Raw genomic sequence first — 19,540 nt, forward strand, 5'->3', positions numbered from 1 at the left:
GTTAACAGTCCATGCCCATTACAAGTTGAATCTGACATGGAGTGCACTGATCCACAGCCAGACTACTATGCTGGTCCTTTGACTCAGACCACAACATTGCCCTCGCAGGGTAATGATCAAGAATCAGACCCTGATGAGACTATGTTGCCCCATCACGAACGCTATACCACCGACCGACACGGTGACACAGACGAAGTTGCACACGAGCTACAAGAAGAGGTAATAGATGACCCAGTTCTTGACCCCGATTGGCAGCCATTGGGGGAACAGGGTGCAGGCGGCAGCAGTTCTGAAGCGGAGGAGGAGGGGCCGCAGCAGGCATCAACATCGCAACAGGTTCCATCTGCCGGGCCCGTATCTTGCCCAAAACGCGTGGCAAAGCCAAAACCTGTTGGAGGACAGCGTGGCCATCCGGTTAAAGCTCAGTCTGCAATGCCTGAAAAGGTATCCGATGCTAGAAAGAGTGCAGTCTGGCATTTTTTTAAACAACATCCAATTGATCAGCGCAAAGTCATCTGTCAAAAATGTTCAACTACCTTAAGCAGAGGACAGAATCTGAAAAGTCTCAATACAAGTTGCATGCATAGACATTTAACCACCATGCATTTGCAAGCCTGGACTAACTACCAAACGTCCCTTAAAGTTGTAGCACCCTCGGCCAATGAAGCTAGTCAGCAACGCAACATCCCTTCCGGCAGTGTAGGGCCACCATTTTCCGCACCACCTGCAGTATCTGTGCAGGTTTCTTTGCCAGGCCAAAGCAGTCAGGGTCAGGGAATCACCAGTTTTGTAGTAGGAAACACTGCATCTAGGGCACCGGCGGCAACAATACCATCTCCCACCGTCTCTCAGTCTGCCATGTCCACCGGCACCCCCGCTAGTTCCACGATCTCCAGCTCTCCAGTCCAGCTCACCCTACATGAGACTATGGTTAGAAAAAGGAAGTACTTAGCCTCGCATCCGCGTACACAGGGTTTGAACGCCCACATAGCTAGACTAATCTCGTTAGAGATGATGCCCTACCGGTTAGTTGAAAGCGAAGCTTTCAAAGCCCTGATGGACTACGCTGTACCACGCTACGAGCTACCCAGTCGACACTTTTTTTGCAGAAAAGCCATCCCAGCCCTCCACCAGCATGTTAAAGAGCGCATCGTCCATGCACTCAGGCAATCTGTGAGCACAAAGGTGCACCTGACAACAGATGCATGGACCAGTAGGCATGGCCAGGGACGTTACGTGTCCATCACGGCACACTGGGTGAATGTTGTGGATGCAGGGTCCACAGGGGACAGCAAGTTTGGGACAGTTCTGCCTAGCCCACGGTCTAGGAAACAGTTGGCTGTAGCCGTTCGCACCCCCTCCTCCTCCTCTTCGTCCTCCTGCAGAAGCGAGAGCTCGTCCACAGACCGCAGTCGCACAACCACTCCATCCGCAGCTGCCACTGTTGCACACCAGGTCTCCCATTATGGGGCAGCTACTGGCAAACGTCAGCAGGCTGTATTGGCTATGAAGTGTTTGGGCGACAACAGACACACCGCGGAAGTTCTGTCCGAGTTCTTGCAGAAAGAAACGCAGTCGTGGCTGGGCACTGTAGATCTTGAGGCAGGCAAGGTAGTGAGTGATAACGGAAGGAATTTCATGGCTGCCATCTCCCTTTCCCAACTGAAACACATTCCTTGCCTGGCTCACACCTTAAACCTGGTGGTGCAGTGCTTCCTGAAAAGTTATCCGGGGTTATCCGACCTGCTCCTCAAAGTGCGTGGACTTTGCTCACATATCCGCCGTTCGCCCGTACACTCCAGCCGTATGCAGACCTATCAGCGTTCTTTGAACCTTCCCCAGCATCGCCTAATCATAGAGGTTGCAACAAGGTGGAACTCAACACTGCACATGCTTCAGAGACTGTGCGAACAGAGGCGGGCTGTTATGTTTTTGTGGGAGGATACACATACACGGGCAGGCAGTAGGATGGCAGACATGGAGTTGTCAGGTGTGCAGTGGTCGAAGATTCAAGACATGTGTCAAGTCCTTCAGTGTTTTGAGGAATGCACACGGCTGGTTAGTGCAGACAACGCCATAATAAGCATGAGCATCCCCCTAATGCGTCTGCTGATGCAAAGTTTGACGCACATAAAGGATCAGGCGTCTGCAGCTGAGGAAGAGGAAAGCCTTGATGACAGTCAGCCATTGTCTGGCCAGGGCAGTGTACAGGACGAGTTAGCGGGCGAAGAGGAGGAGGAGGACGAGGAGGATGATGGGGATGATTATATTTTTAATGAGGAAGCTTTTCCGGGGCCACTGGAAATTGGTGGCGCGGCAAGGCCGGGTTCTGGTTTTTGGAGGGACACAAGTGACATGGATTTGCCTGAAACTGCCCCTCAACCAAGCACAACCGCAGATTTGAGAACTGGAACTTTGGCCCACATGGCGGATTATGCCTTACGTATCCTCAAAAGGGACACACGCATAACTAAAATGATGAACGATGACGATTACTGGTTGGCCTGCCTCCTTGATCCTCGCTATAAAGGCAAATTGCAAAATATAATGCCACATGAGAACTTGGAACTAATATTAGCAACCAAACAATCAACTCTTGTTGACCGTTTGCTTCTGGCATTCCCTGCACACAGCGCCCGTGATCGTTCTCACACGAGCTGCAGGGGCCAGCAGACCAGAGGAGTTAGAGGGGCAGAAATCAGAAGTGGCGTTGGCCAGAGGGGTTTTCTGACCAGGTTGTGGAGTGATTTTGCTATGACCGCAGACAGGACAGGTACTGCAGCATCAATTCAAAGTGACAGGAGACAACATTTGTCCAGTATGGTTACAAACTATTTTTCATCCCTTATCGATGTTCTCCCTCAACCGTCATTCCCATTTGATTACTGGGCATCAAAATTAGACACCTGGCCAGAATTGGCAGAATATGCATTGCAGGAGCTTGCTTGCCCGGCAGCTAGTGTCCTATCAGAAAGAGTATTCAGTGCTGCAGGTTCAATACTAACAGAAAAAAGGACTCGTCTGGCTACCCAAAATGTAGATGATCTAACCTTCATTAAAATGAACCACAACTGGATTTCGAAATCTTTTGCCCCACCTTGCCCGGCCGACACCTAGCTTTCCTATGAAAAGGTCTTGCCTGTGGACTATTCTGAATGCCTTTTCCAATCTCGTAATTTTCTGCACCTGATTGTCCAGCATACGACATGTTTACACCTCACTAAATGGCCAAACTCCCCACACGGGGCCGTGGTATCGACACTTGGCGACAGCACCCGTGAGAGTGCTGTTTGTCTGAAGAGGTGGGTGTGCCCGCTTTTGGTCGACGGCACTGCCACTGGGTCCCTCCTAGTACAATAAAGTGTCTCTGGCGGTGGTGGTGCGCACCCAACGTCAGACACACCGTTGTAATATGAGGGGCCCTGGGCCTGTACCGCCGGCCACAAGACAGTTCCCCCCCCCAGCTCAAACAGTGCTCTACCACTTGCAAAATTATCTCACAGCTCCACCAATGTTTAGTCTATGCGCTGACATCCTTCAATGCCTGCCACTGACAATACCATTGTATTGACATTTTTGTTATGTTAGGCCTTCGGAGCCTGTCTGCGGTCACTCCTTCCACTATGCCTTCCCTGACCACACCACTGCTGCCCGTGTACCCCTGGAACCAATTTAAAATTGCCTACAGCCAGCCCAATTTTTTTATTCTAGGCCTAGGCCTGTCTGCGGTCCATTCTTTCCACTACTACTACACTGACCAGGCCACTGCTGCCTGTGTACCCCTGGAACCAATTTAAAATTGCCTACAGCCATGTGTTATTATTTTAGGCCTTCGATGCCTGTCTGCGGTCACTCCTCACAATATGCCTCCACTGACCACACCACTGCTGCCCGTGTACCCCTGGAACCAATTTAAAATTGCCTACAGCCAGCCCAATTTTTTTATTCTAGGCCTTCGATGCCTGTCTGCGGTCCATTCTTTCCACTACTACTACACTGACCAGGCCACTGCTGCCCGTGTACCCCTGGAACCAATTTAAAATTGCCTACAGCCATGTGTTATTATTTTAGGCCTTCGATGCCTGTCTGCGGTCACTCCTTACAATATGCCTCCACTGACCACACCACTGCTGCCCGTGTACTCCTGGAACCAATTTAAAATTGCCTACAGCCAGCCCAATTTTTTTATTTTAGGCCTTCGATGCCTGTCTGCAGTCCGTTCTTTCTACTACTACTACACTGACCAGGCCACTGCTGCCCGTGTACCCCTGGAACCAATTTACAATTGCCTACAGCCATGTGTTATTATTTTAGGCCTTCGATGCCTGTCTGCGGTCACTCCTTCCACTAGGCCTCCACTGACCACACCACTGCTGCCCGAGTAGCCCTGGAACCAATTTAAAATTGCCTACAGCCAGCCCAATTTTTTTACTTTAGGCCTTCGATGCCTGTCTGCGGTCACTCCTTCCACTAGGCCTCCACTGACCACACCACTGCTGCCCGTGTACCCCTGGAACCAATTTAAAATTGCCTACAGCCATGTGTTATTATTTTAGGCCTTCGATGCCTGTCTGCGGTCACTCCTTCCACTAGGCCTCCACTGACCACACCACTGCTGCCCGTGTACCCCTGGAACCAACATCAGAAAATATAAAAATAAGTATTTTGCTTATAAAAAAGAAAATACTGGAGAGATATCAAATGCAGACATTTTAACATTAAAAACAAACACATACAACAAAAATCTGGTACAGTACTAAAAATGGCCACCAGCTACAATAACTTTCTCCTGCAAGTAGTTAACTGAAAGTTTTTTTCAATTTAAAACACAGATATGGCATCCACCGAGTGTTGTCCTGTCGCGTCTTCTTTATATTATTGCCAAGAAGATGCAAAACAATGAAAATAATAAAATCATTATTTACCAAAAAAATAGAGTAAGTCAAAACCACATTGCAAATAAACATTCATTACAAATAAAGAAGCAGGGCGCGTCCGAGGGTGAGTATATACCTAATAAGAATATAATCACCCTCGGACGCGCCCTGCTTCTTTCCGACAGCCTTCCTTCCTAAGAATCAGCCCTTCCATGGTGTAGAGAGAGGGTTTGTTACACTCCAAGGTGTTCCCCAGGTTTCCTTGCCATTGCTTCGGTCTTCCGACTCTCGTTTAGTAGTTGTAGAAAACTACACTGCATTAGGCCTAAAAAATAGGTATCGGGTGGAGAGAGATGGTGTGTTCCACTCCAAGGTGTTCTCCAGGTTGCCTTTCCTGAGCTTCGATCTTCCGGCTCTCGTTTAGTAGTTCTTGGAAACTACACTGCATTAGGCCTACAAATTGGGTATGGGGTGTAGAGAGATGGTGTGTTCCACTCCAAGGTGTTCTCCAGGTTGCCTTTCCTGAGCTTCGATCTTCCGGCTCTCGTTTAGTAGTTGTTGGAAACTACACTGCATTAGGCCTACAAATTGGGTATGGGGTGTAGAGAGATGGTGTGTTCCACTCCAAGGTGTTCTCCAGGTTGCCTTTCCTGAGCTTCGATCTTCCGGCTCTCGTTTAGTAGTTGTTGGAAACTACACTGCATTAGGCCTACAAATTGGGTATGGGGTGTAGAGAGATGGTGTGTTCCACTCCAAGGTGTTCTCCAGGTTGCCTTTCCTGAGCTTCGATCTTCCGGCTCTCGTTTAGTAGTTCTTGGAAACTACACTGCATTAGGCCTACAAATTGGGTATGGGGTGTAGAGAGATGGTGTGTTCCACTCCAAGGTGTTCTCCAGGTTGCCTTTCCTGAGCTTCGATCTTCCGGCTCTCTTTTAGTAGTTCTTCGAAACTACACTGCATTAGGCCTACAAATTGGGTATGGGGTGTAGAGAGATGGTGTGTTCCACTCCAAGGTGTTCTCCAGGTTGCCTTTCCTGAGCTTCGATCTTCCGGCTCTCGTTTAGTAGTTGTTGGAAACTACGCTGCATTAGGCCTACAAATTGGGTATGGGGTGTAGAGAGATGGTGTGTTCCACTCCAAGGTGTTCCCCAGGTTTCCTCGCCAATGCTTCGATCTTCATGCTCTCGTTTAGTAGTTGTTGGAAACTACGCTGCATTAGGCCTACAAATTGGGTATGGGGTGTAGAGAGATGGTGTGTTCCACTCCAAGGTGTTCTCCAGGTTGCCTTTCCTGAGCTTCGATCTTCCGGCTCTCGTTTAGTAGTTGTTGGAAACTACACTGCATTAGGCCTACAAATTGGGTATGGGGTGTAGAGAGATGGTGTGTTCCACTCCAAGGTGTTCTCCAGGTTGCCTTTCCTGAGCTTCGATCTTCCGGCTCTCGTTTAGTAGTTCTTGGAAACTACACTGCATTAGGCCTACAAATTGGGTATGGGGTGTAGAGAGATGGTGTGTTCCACTCCAAGGTGTTCTCCAGGTTGCCTTTCCTGAGCTTCGATCTTCCGGCTCTCGTTTAGTAGTTGTTGGAAACTACACTGCATTAGGCCTACAAATTGGGTATGGGGTGTAGAGAGATGGTGTGTTCCACTCCAAGGTGTTCTCCAGGTTGCCTTTCCTGAGCTTCGATCTTCCGGCTCTCGTTTAGTAGTTCTTGGAAACTACACTGCATTAGGCCTACAAATTGGGTATGGGGTGTAGAGAGATGGTGTGTTCCACTCCAAGGTGTTCTCCAGGTTGCCTTTCCTGAGCTTCGATCTTCTGGCTCTCGCTTAGTAGTTGTTGGAATCTACACTGCATTAGGCCTACAAATTGGGTATGGGGTGTAGAGAGATGGTGTGTTCCACTCCAAGGTGTTCTCCAGGTTGCCCTTCCTGAGCTTCGATCTTCCGGCTCTCGTTTAGTAGTTCTTGGAAACTACACTGCATTAGGCCTACAAATTGGGTATGGGGTGTAGAGAGATGGTGTGTTCCACTCCAAGGTGTTCTCCAGGTTGCCTTTCCTGAGCTTCGATCTTCCAGCTCTCGTTTAGTAGTTCTTGGAAACTACACTGCATTAGGCCTACAAATTGGGTATGGGGTGTAGAGAGATGGTGTGTTCCACTCCAAGGTGTTCTCCAGGTTGCCTTTCATGAGCTTCGATCTTCCGGCTCTCGATTAGTAGTTGTTGGAAACTACGCTGCATTAGGCCTACAAATTGGGTATGGGGTGTAGAGAGATGGTGTGTTCCACTCCAAGGTGTTCCCCAGGTTTCCTCGCCAATGCTTCGATCTTCCAGCTCTCGTTTAGTAGTTCTTGGAAACTACACTGCATTAGGCCTACAAATTGGGTATGGGGTGTAGAGAGATGGTGTGTTCCACTCCAAGGTGTTCTCCAGGTTGCCTTTCCTGAGCTTCGATCTTCCGGCTCTCGTTTAGTAGTTGTTGGAAACTACACTGCATTAGGCCTACAAATTGGGTATGGGGTGTAGAGAGATGGTGTGTTCCACTCCAAGGTGTTCTCCAGGTTGCCTTTCATGAGCTTCGATCTTCCGGCTCTCGATTAGTAGTTGTTGGAAACTACGCTGCATTAGGCCTACAAATTGGGTATGGGGTGTAGAGAGATGGTGTGTTCCACTCCAAGGTGTTCCCCAGGTTTCCTCGCCAATGCTTCGATCTTCCAGCTCTCGTTTAGTAGTTCTTGGAAACTACACTGCATTAGGCCTACAAATTGGGTATGGGGTGTAGAGAGATGGTGTGTTCCACTCCAAGGTGTTCTCCAGGTTGCCTTTCCTGAGCTTCGATCTTCCGGCTCTCGTTTAGTAGTTGTTGGAAACTACACTGCATTAGGCCTACAAATTGGGTATGGGGTGTAGAGAGATGGTGTGTTCCACTCCAAGGTGTTCTCCAGGTTGCCTTTCCTGAACTTCTATCTTCAGGCTCTCATTAAATTGTGGTTAAACGGAACAACTGCATTTGGCGTACTAGTTGGTTTGGGGCCTACTATCGGTGTCTGCCACTCCTTGCTGTTCTCCTGGTTTCCTGTCCTGAAATTCCGTTTTCAGGCGCTCGTTAAGTAGTTGTTAATGTTAGACTGCATTTGGCCTACTAGTTGGGTTGGGGCCTACTATCGGTGTCTGCCACTCCTTGCTGTTCTCCTCCACTGAACAAAGCTGTGCCGCCTGTTTACTACGGTTGCCAATTTTGAACTGCATTTCGACTACTTACTGATTTACGCCTACTCTCTGTGTCAGCCTCTCATTCCAGTTGTCCTCCACTGCAATGCCCCCTGGTTATTCCTGTGTTACCAATTTTGAACTGCATTTAGCCAACTTTATTCTTTGGGCCTATATCTGTGACCCCCAATTTCAAATGCCTTCCAATTATTATAAGGTAAATTACGCTTGACAAGCTTCATTAAGAAGAATGGATGGTTTTGACATTAAAATGGGCACTCTAGGTGTTTTCCTGGCCCCCACTCACTGCCGACTATGCTGCCCCATTGACTTGCATTGGGTTTCGTGTTTCGGTCGATCCCGACTTTACGTCATAATCGGCCGATTTCACTCGACCCGACTTTTGAGATAGTCGGGTTTCGCGAAACCCGGCTCGACTCTAAAAAGGTCAAGGTCGCTCAACTCTAATTACCACACGAGGCTCCGTCCACACACATTACCACACAAGGCTCTGTCTCCACACATTACCACACGAGGCTCCGTCCACACACATTATTACACGAGGCTCCGTCCCCACACATTACTACACGAGGCTCCATCCGCACACATGTGATTGTGTTTACAGAGAAATTTTAACTTAATTTACGTTTCGGTATGAAATTTGTTTAGATGCAGGAATGAATAAAAAATGCACATCTTACTGAATCCAGTTTGTTTTTGATTTTACACTGTGAATAAAATGTATTATTAGTATTATTCAGATTTTTAATGATTATTATTGTTATTAATTTCATTTTAAGTTAATTTACCACCTGCATAAGCGCTATTCAATGTTGTCATTATTTACTTTAGTTTAATCACCAGCAGCGTTAATTAGATAGCAATGAGCGTGCCGAGCGTTAGCTGGCTGGAAACAGCTAGTATAAATTATAATGAACAAGCTAAAAATGACAGGTGCAGAGCAGAGAAGACCCTGCCCTTGTGGGCCTACAGACTACAAGATAATGGGGAAGGAGATAGTAGGTTAGAGGTTGCAGCAGCTTACGTGTCTGTGAAAGTTCGGAATGTGGTGGATAATCAGACGTGTTGGGGCACAGAATCCCAGATGGAGATACTCAAAAGTCTTGAAGGTGATTGGGTGAGGAAGGTACGAGAGTGGAGAAGAGAATTAGGTCTTGGGAGGAGTGGAGAGTACATGTGGGAAGATATTGGAAGATTAGTTTGGAGATCAGAGCATGGAGAGACTTGAAGGTTAGTACTAGTAGTATATAGTAGTCTATATATATATATATATATATATATATATATATATATATATATATACACACACACACAGTTGTGCTCAAAAGTTTACATGCCCTTGCAGAATTTTTGACTTCTTGGCTTTTTTTTCAGAGAGTATGTATGATAACACCAAAACTTTTTCTCCACTCATGGTTAGTGTTTGGGTGAAGCCATTTATTGTCAAACTACGGTGTTTTCTCTTTTTAAATCATAATGACAACCCAAAACATCCAAATGACCCTCAGAAAAAGTTCACATACCCCATTTCTTAATATCGTGTATTGCCCCTCTAACATCAATGAAAGCTTGAAGTCTTTTTTGTTAGTTGTGGATGAGGATCTTTATTTTGTCAGATGGTAAAGTTGCCCACACTTCTTGGCAAAAAGCCTCCAGTTCCTGTAAATTCCTAGGTTGTCTAGCATGAACTGCGCGCTTGAGATCTGCTTGAGATTGAGTGGCTCAATGATATTGAGGTCAGGAGACTGAGATGGCCACTCTAGAACCTTCATTTTGTTCTGCTGTAGCCAACAACAGGTCAATTTGGCCTTGTGTTTTGGATTGTTGTCATGTTGGAACGTCCAAGTACGTACCATATGCAGGTTCCGGGCTAATGAGTGCAAATTTGCCTCTAGTATTTGCTGATAACATGCTGCATTCATCTTTCCTTCAACTTTGAGCAAGCTTCCTGTGCCTTTGTAGCTCACACATCCCCAAAACATCAGGGATCCACCTCCGTGCTTTACAGTAGGAATGGTGTTCCTTTCATCATAGGCCTTGTTGACCTCTCTCCAAATGTAACGTTTATGGTTGTGGCCTAAAAGTTAAATTTTGGTCTCATAACTCCAAATTACCTTGTTCCAGAAGTTTTGAGGCTCGTAATGGCCTTCTAGCGACTCGACCATGCAGCCCACTTTTGTTCAAGTGCCTCCTTATTGTGCATCTTGAAACAGCCACACCGGTACTTTTCAGAGAGTCCTGTATTTCAGCTCATGTTATTTGTGGGTTTTTCTTTGCATCCCAAAAAATTTTCCTGGCAGTTGTGGACGACATTTTTGTTGATCCACCTTGTTAGGGCTAGCGGAACGCACCAAATAATAAGACAGATAGTGTATGGTGCGTTCGCAGCCCGGGGTCCACCGTGCAGAGATGGAACCTGCTGCCAAGTAATGACGGACTATATGGCGGTACTCATAAGTATACACACGTGGGTTAAACTTCACCCAGCGTGAAGGAAGCGATCCTGTTGCGTCACAGGATCGCGGTACCGCACATAGAGGGCGAGCAAGTAGTCAGCGAACTCAACCCCAACTAGGATTGAAGTCCGATTAGACCCTTGCTGGCACAACACCGCAACTGGGTGTGTAAGGAAGCTAAATAACAATATTTAGGGCACAAGAGTGCATGCGGTGCCGCACTGACGAACGCCACTAACCACCCAGGCTTGGGTAAGGAAAGCACAGAGGAAGTGCACGGCGCCGTACTGGCGGTCACAGCAACTGGACGCTGTAACGTGTGATTAGTGCTGTAGGATAAGTCGGGCGCTAGATAGAAACCATACACCTTCCGCGAACAGACATTCAATAGGGAAGGGGTATCCAAGGACGACTTGCACTCACAACAAACACACGTAAGCAAATGTACACTAGCGCATGGCCGTGCGGTCATGCGCAGTTTATATAGTTGCAGCACAGGAAGTGGCCACAGAAACTTTGCCCTTCCAAGACCTGCCAAGAGGACCAATGGAATGTGCTGCAGAGCCTGAGCACATGACCCTCGATCTCCAACGGGAGATCTTGCCCTGGGCATGCTCAGTGTGTGCAGACAAGGACTTAGTCCCAGAGAAGTCTGCTCGCTGCTGACCAGCACTAGCTTTAATGGCAGAAGCTGAAGAAGCAGCAGTAACTCTCTGTACAGAGTGAGACTGAGCAAGATGCTGGGACCGACGTCCCTGCTGAGCAGACTTCACTGCGGCTGGATAAGAATGGGAGACCGCAGCGGAGATGGCTCGAGATTCCCCCTGTGCAGAAGCGAGAACTCGAGACCTAACATTACCCCCCCTCCTTGGGCCTCGCTACGCTCGAAGGCAGCAATGAACTGTGGAGCCCGAATGTTTTCAGCAGGCTCCCATGACCTGTCCTCTGGGCCATAACCCTTCCAATCCACCAGATAGAACTTTTTGCCGCGTACCACCTTGCACCCCAAAATAGCGTTCACCTCGTAATCGTCCGTAGACGAACCCGATGTCCCGGCAGATGACTCGGAAAACCGGGACATGTATACGGGTTTCAAGAGGGACACATGAAAGGTGTCGGTGATACCCAAGCGTGGAGGAAGAGCCAGACGGTAGACCACAGGATTAACCTGTTCGAGAACCTTGAAGGGACCCAAGTAGCGAGGAGCAAACTTAGTGGACTCAACTCGCAGCCTGATGTTACGGGCGGAGAGCCACACCAAGTCGCCAGGAGCAAAGGTCGGAGCGGGGCGCCGATGAACATCGGCGGAGGACCTCATTCTCTCCTTGGAGGCCCGAATGGCATCCTGCGTGCGGTCCCAAATGTCCCGTGCCTCCACAGCCCAGTCTGCCACCCTGGAGTCAGCAGAAGACACAGGCATGGGCACAGGAACACGCGGATGCTGGCCGTAATTTAGGAGGAATGGAGTCTGACCGGTGGAGTCGGCTACGGCATTGTTAAGTGCAAACTCTGCCCACGGTAACAAGGATGCCCAGTCATCCTGCCTGGCAGAAACAAAATGTCGTAAATATGTGACCAAGGTCTGGTTGGCCCTCTCTACCAAACCATTCGTCTCGGGATGATATGCCGAAGAGAGATTCAACTCAATACTGAGTAGACGACAAAGCTCTCTCCAGAATCGAGACGCAAACTGGGGACCCCGGTCACTAACAATTTTGTCTGGCATACCGTGTAGGCGAAAGCTATGCTTGACGAACAAGACAGCCAACGCCCTGCAGAAGGTAGCCGTGGAAGAGGCACCAAGTGCACCATTTTGGAAAAATGGTCGGTGATCACCCAGATAATGGTGCAGTTACGAGACTTGGGTAAGCCCACCACAAAGTCCATCCCGACCATCTCCCAGGGCCTGTCCGCCACCGGCAAAGGATAAAGCAAACCAGCTGGCCGTTGCCGAGGAGTCTTGTTCTTGGCGCAAGAGACACACGCCCGAACATACTCTGTGACATCACGAGCCATATGCGGCCACCAGTATGTCCTCGCCAGTAACTCAGATGTCCTTTTGGTACCAAAATGTCCACCCACCCTGGACGAGTGTGCCCAAGAGAGAACCTCCGGTCGCAAGCTGGATGGTACAAAAGTCTTGCCCAGAGGCACAGACTCTAGCGAAACCGGGGCCACAGTTCTCAAGCTCTCGGTGGGGACAATAAGCCAAGGCTCCTCCTCCTCCTCCGCAGATGACACAAAGGAGCGAGAGAGAGCGTTGGCCCGAATGTTCTTCTCCCCAGAAAGAAAATTGAGGGTGAAATGAAACCGGGAGAAGAATAAGGACAATCTGGCCTGGCGAGAATTCAACCGCTGGGCTGTCTGCAGGTACACCAAATTTTTATGGTCTGTGAAGACTTGGAAGGGAAAACGTGCTCCCTCCAAGAGATGTCTCCACTCCGAGAAAGCCAACTTCATGGCTAGCAACTCCCTGTCCCCGATGGAATAATTCATCTCTGCTGGTGAGAAGGTCTTGGAGAAAAAGAAGCAAGGATGCTTCCGACCTTGAGCATCCTTTTGGAAGAGGACTGCTCCAGCACCAACAGAAGAGGCATCCACCTCCATGATAAATGGCTTATCAACATCGGGGCGATGTAGGATGGGAGCGCTAGCGAAGTGTGACTTTATAGAGTTAAAGGCCTTGGAGACCTCCTCAGACCACAATTTGGGATTCGCCCCCTTCTTGGTGAGGGCAACCAAGGGAGCTACCAAAGTTGAGAAGTGCGGAATGAACTGGCGATAATAATTAATGAACCCCATAAAGCGCTGCACCGCTTTAAGAGAATGGGGTTCCTGCCAGTCCATCACAGCCTGTAGTTTGGCAGGATCCATAGCCAATCCTTGGGCAGAGATGATGTAGCCTACGAAAGGTAAGGACTCCTGCTCAAACATACACTTCTCCAACTTGGCATAGAGGGAGTTTGCCCATAGGAGGTCGAAGACTTTGCAAACATCTCTCCGGTGGGAGTCAATATCTGGAGAGTAGATGAGAATATCATCCAGATAGACTACGACCGAGGTGGAAAGCATATCCCGGAAGATATCGTTCACAAAGTCATGGAAAACGGCTGGGGCATTACAGAGCCCGAAGGGCATCACCAGATATTCATAGTGCCCATCCCTGGTGTTAAAAGCCATCTTCCATTCGTCCCCCTCACGGATGCGAATCAGGTTGTAAGCACCCCGCAGATCTAGTTTAGTAAATACCCTTGCTCCCCGAAGCCTATCGAAGAGCTCAGATATCAAGGGCAAAGGATACTTATTTTTAACGGTGATGGCATTAAGACCCCTGTAGTCTATGCATGGACGCAATTCCCCATTCTTCTTCTGCACGAAGAAGAACCCTGCCCCAGCAGGTGACACTGACTTCCTAATGAATCCTCTTGCCAGATTTTCCTGGATGTACTGTGACATTGCCTGCGTCTCCGGGAGAGATAGCGGATAGACCCGACCCCGGGGAGGCTCAGCACCAGGCAAGAGATCAATAGGACAGTCATAGGGGCGATGGGGCGGAAGGATCTCCACCGCCATTTTGGAGAACACGTCTGCATAAGACCAATACAGCTTGGGGAGAGAGGAAAGATCTGCGGGTACCTCTGTAGTAGCAACCTGAACGCACTCCCTCTGACACCTACCCCCACAAGATTCGCCCCATCCCAGGATTCTGCCAGAGGACCACTCGATATGAGGAGAGTGGTACCGTAGCCAAGGTATTCCCAACAGGACCTCATCAATTCCCTCAGGAATGACGAGCAGAGATATAATCTCCTGATGAGATGGCGACATGGACAGAGTAAAAGGGATGGTCTGGTGTGTTATCTGTGAGGGCAGTGTCGACCCATTCACCACTTGTACCGTTACTGGTTGAGCTAGCATAACCAGGGGTATTGCGTGACGTTGGGCGAAGGCAGAAGACATAAAATTGCCCTCCGCCCCAGAATCCACGCAGAGCTCTACCGAGTGGGAGAATGAGCCTGTAGTAATTGTCCCCTTAAAGGACAATTTAGAGGCAAACGTCGCCGTGTCTAGTGTACCTCCACCTACTACCACTAGACGCTGACGTTTCCTCGACCGCTGAGAACATCTGGTGGCTAGATGTCCTGACTGCTGGCAAACATGACAGACCTTGAGTGCACAAGCGGTCCGGGACTTAGATCCCGCTTGTGACACTTCCCTGGCCTCATGTGACTCAGGAACCAGGACCGGAGATTCCAGAGGTTTGGCGAAGGTAGGAGCCAGCCGAAACCTCTGCCTACACTGGGCTCGCTCTAACCTCCGCTCGTTAAAGCGGAGGTCAATTCGAGTGGAGACAGTTATTAACTCCTCCAGTGTGGCAGAAATCTCCCTAGTGGCCAGAGCGTCCTTAACGTGGTCAGCCAGGCCCTTCCAAAATATGGGGATAAGAGCTTTATCCGACCAATCCAGCTCAGAAGCTAAAGTGCGGAATTGGACGGCAAAATGACTGACCAAGGACTCACCCTGAGTTAATGCCAGCAGTTGGAGCGCAGTATCATGGGTGACTTGAGGTCCTAAAAAGACCTGTTTCAGAGTGCTCAGAAACAGCAGAGCACTCTGCACCACATGATCGCCACGCTCCCACAGCGGCGTAGCCCATTCCAACGCCCTGTCCAACAAGAGAGACACTATAAATCCCACCTTAGCCCGCTCTGTGGGAAAACGTGCAGCCAGGAGCTCGAGGTGAATAGAGCACTGACTCACAAATCCCCTACAAAATTTGCTATCACCAGAAAATTTTTCTGGCAGCGGGAGGCGAGAAAATGTCGGAGCAGGGGTGGCAATGGTCAGGGTTGCTGCAGCCACGTTACCAGCCTGTACAGCAACTGCGGTAACATCCACAGCTGAGGTTGCGCTCTCAAGAGCCGCCAACCTACCCTCCAGCTGCTGGATATACCGCAAGGATTGCTGTTTGTCCGTCATTACTAGCCAGACCCTGGCGCTAGTGTAATGTTAGGGCTAGCGGAACGCACCAAATAATAAGACAGATAGTGTATGGTGCGTTCCCAGCCCGGGGTCCACCGTGCAGAGATGGAACCTGCTGCCAAGTAATGACGGACTATATGGCGGTACTCATAAGTATACACACGTGGGTTAAACTTCACCCAGCGTGAAGGAAGCTATCCTGTTGCGTCACAGGATCGCGGTACCGCACATAGAGGGCGAGCAAGTAGTCAGCGAACTCAACCCCAACTAGGATTGAAGTCCGATTAGACCCTTGCTGGCACAACACCGCAACTGGGTGTGTAAGGAAGCTAAATAACAATATTTTGGGCACAAGAGTGCATGCGGTGCCACACTGACGAACGCCACTAACCACCCAGGCTTGGGTAAGGAAAGCACAGAGGAAGTGCACGGCGCCGTACTGGCGGTCACAGCAACTGGACGCTGTAACGTGTGATTAGTGCTGTAGGATAAGTCGAGCGCTAGATAGCAACCATACACCTTCCGCGAACAGACATTCAATAGGGAAGGGGTATCCAAGGACGACTTGCACTCACAACAAACACACGTAAGCAAATGTACACTAGCGCATGGCCGTGCGGTCATGCGCAGTTTATATAGTTGCAGCACAGGAAGTGGCCACAGAAACTTTGCCCTTCCAAGACCTGCCAAGAGGACCAATGGAATGTGCTGCAGAGCCTGAGCACATGACCCTCGATCTCCAACGGGAGATCTTGCCCTGGGCATGCTCAGTGTGTGCAGACAAGGACTTAGTCCCAGAGAAGTCCGCTCGCTGCTGACCAGCACTCGCTTTAATGGCAGAAGCTGAAGAAGCAGCAGTAACTCTCTGTACAGAGTGAGACTGAGCAAGACGCTGGGACCGACGTCCCTGCTGAGCAGACTCCACTGCAGCTGGATAAGAATGGGAGACCGCAGCGGAGATGGCTCGAGATTCCCCCTGTGCAGAAGCGGGAACTCGAGACCTAACACACCTGACCTTGGTTTTGTTTTTAGAGAGCCCCTGATTTTCCATTTGTTAATCAAAGTTTGAACACTGCTGGCTGCCATTATCAATTTCTTGGATATCTTTTTGATTCCCTTTCTTGTTTTATACAGTTCAACTACCTTTTCCCGTAGATCCGTTTGACAATTCTTTTGCCTTCCCCATGACTCACAATCCAGAAACATCAGTGGCTGGATGACAGATGCAAAAGTCAGTCTGGATCCCAGGAAACTCACTCAGCTTTTATGCACAGACACTGATTACAGGCAAACAGGTCATAGGTGAGGATGCTACCTTTAGTAGCCATTCAAACCCATTTGTGTCAACTTCTGTGCATGTTATCAAGCCAAAATCACCAGGGTATATAAACATTTGATCAGGGTCATTTGGATGTTTTGTGTTGTTATTATGACTTAAAAAGAAAAAACACAGTAGTTTGACAATACATGGCTTCATCCAACCACTAACCATGAGTGGAGAAAAGTTTTTGATGTGATCATTCATACTCTCTGAAAAAAGGCCAAAAAAGCAAAATTTCTGCCGGGGTATGTAAACTTTTGAGCACAACTGTAGTGTATATATCACTACATGGTGTATGCTTGTTTCAGCCTGTAGTCAGTGACAAGAACTTTATCTCCAAACTTCTATTATAGATCAGCAGACATATTATTTTTCAATACGGCCACGCTACAATGTTAGTAACTGGATTCCGAGGTCACACTTTGTCCTTTAACACGTGTCACGTGAAAGAGCCATATACCATAAATATCTGAACTTCCCACACTGAGCCGGTTTTGAGCAGCAGCTACATTTGGTCTCAGCTCCCTGCAGCTAGTCTAAGAAATTGTTGTAATTGATGTCTAGTATTGCATTACACAGTACAGCAGGATGTTCAGGGTTGGGTCTATTTATGAAACAATATATTTAAGGCTCCGTTCCCAGGATAAATATTCAGTGAGTTTTGATGTTGTAGGCCTTCTCCAGCATTTCTGCACCTATTAGGTTATGTGCCCACAATGAGCTTTTGGTGACTTTTTGACACTGCGTTTTTCGCTGTGTCAAAAATGTAGCATCTTACAGTTCCTGCAAAGTGGATGGGATTTATAGAAATCTCAAGCCCTTTGTGCGTTTTTTTTTTTAAACTCAGCGTAAATTTAACTGCGGTGCGTGTTGTTAGTGTGTTGCTCCAGTGGAAACGCATAAAAAACGCATGTAATCTGCACATGACTGTATCAATAAAGTTTTGTCAAAGCCAAATAGCGGGAGGTATGAAAAACAAAGAAGCTTTATTTACAAATGCTTATTAATTTACTTTCCAAAAGGAGGCAAAACGCGCAGTGATAAAAACTCATGTAAAAAACTCACTAAAAAAAGCAATGAAAAAAAAACACAAGTAACAATTTACATAATAGGTGCAGAAATGCTGCAGGAAAATGAAAAGATCATCAAAAGCTCCTCAAGGGAACTTGGCATAAGGTAAATTAGGTTACTTTTACATTCGCTTTTATTGCGTTTTTGACGCTGCAATTTTTGACGCTGCAGTTTTTGTATCTGTTTGTTGTGTCATGTTTTAAATAAATCTGCTCTGTTTTTGATACTTCCCTCTAGAAAAAAAAATAAAAGATTCAGAAACTTTTTTTTTTCTAGCAGCCAGTCAGTGAAAAAAGGACAGCACTAGAATGCAACACGGATGACATCTGTGTGGTATCATTTTTTTCTTGGACGCATTCACTTCACTGAGGCTGAATTTTATTTGCAAAATTTACCAAAATTGGACATGTCTCTGCTGTTTTCATGGACCTTCACTTTTCCCCTGTGTGTCTATATGCTATTCATTAAAAAAAAAGCTGATAGACTGAATGTGTCCATGATATCCGAATGTGTGAACGGAGCCTTAAGATGTTTGGGATCAGCCATCTATACAGATGATAATGTCATTGAGTTAAAGGGACTCTGTCACCTGGATTTGGAGGGAACAATCTTCAGCCATGGAGGCGGGGTTTTGGGGTTTTTGATTCACCCTTTCCTTACCCGCTGTCTGCATGCTGTCTGCAATAGTGGATTGAAGTTCATTCTCTGCCCTCCGTAGTACACGCCTGCACAAGGTAATCTTGCCTTGCGCAGGCGTGTACTATGAAGGACAGAGAATGAACTTCAATCCAATATTGCAGACAGCATGCAGCCAGCGGGTAAGGAAAGGGTGAATCAAAAACCCAAAAACCCCGCCTCCATGGCTGAAGATTGTTCCCTCCAAATTCAGGTGACTGTGTCCCTTTAAACATCAGAACGTGTCTAAAGCAGACATTGCGGAATACTGCCTCTAATTACCCTATAATTACACATAGCTAATATTTCTTCTAAAATACTATTTGTGCAAGTAGACACGTCAATTAATCACTGCTGTAAGAACTGTTTTTACATGCTAGCACTTTTAATGTTTTAGTACATTTTAACACTTTACATTCCTGGAATAATGAGCATATAAGGACTTTAAAAGGAGTCTGTTACCAGCAAAATTCCAGTTAAAGTGAACCTGTCACCATTAAAATGCAGTCCGGTCTGCAGGCAGCATGTTATAGAGCGGGGCAGCGGAGCAGACTGATAGATAGAATTGTGAGAAAAAGATGGTTTTAATCATTTAATCCTCTGCACTTTCTGGGGTTTTCAGTCCAGTGGGCGGTCCTATAAGTGACTGACAGTCTTCTTTGTATAAGAGTGCATATAGACATAGCTGTCAGTCAGTGATAGGACCACCCACTGGACCGAAAATCCCAGAAAGAACAGAGGATTAAATGATTAAACACAGGTTATATTGAATATTTTCTCACAAAACTGTATATCAATCTGATCTCCTACTGCTCTACAATATTCTTCCTTGCAGAATCGATGGCGCTTTCATGATGACAGGCTCCCCTTAAACTGTATAAACATTTATATAGGGTTTATATAGGGGAGATAGCCCTTTTAAAAATC

General features: G+C 47.7%; 1 protein-coding gene across 2 annotated transcripts in view; it reads right to left on the minus strand.

The window, feature by feature from the left end:
* GLS2 (glutaminase 2) overlaps positions 1–19,540 on the minus strand; it is a 172,021-nt gene that overhangs the window by 66,396 nt on the left and 86,085 nt on the right. The gene's annotated exons all lie outside the window — the stretch shown is intronic.

This window comes from Ranitomeya imitator, chromosome 3 (genome assembly GCF_032444005.1).
Source record: "Ranitomeya imitator isolate aRanImi1 chromosome 3, aRanImi1.pri, whole genome shotgun sequence".
NCBI classification, from domain to species: Eukaryota; Metazoa; Chordata; class Amphibia; order Anura; family Dendrobatidae; genus Ranitomeya; species Ranitomeya imitator.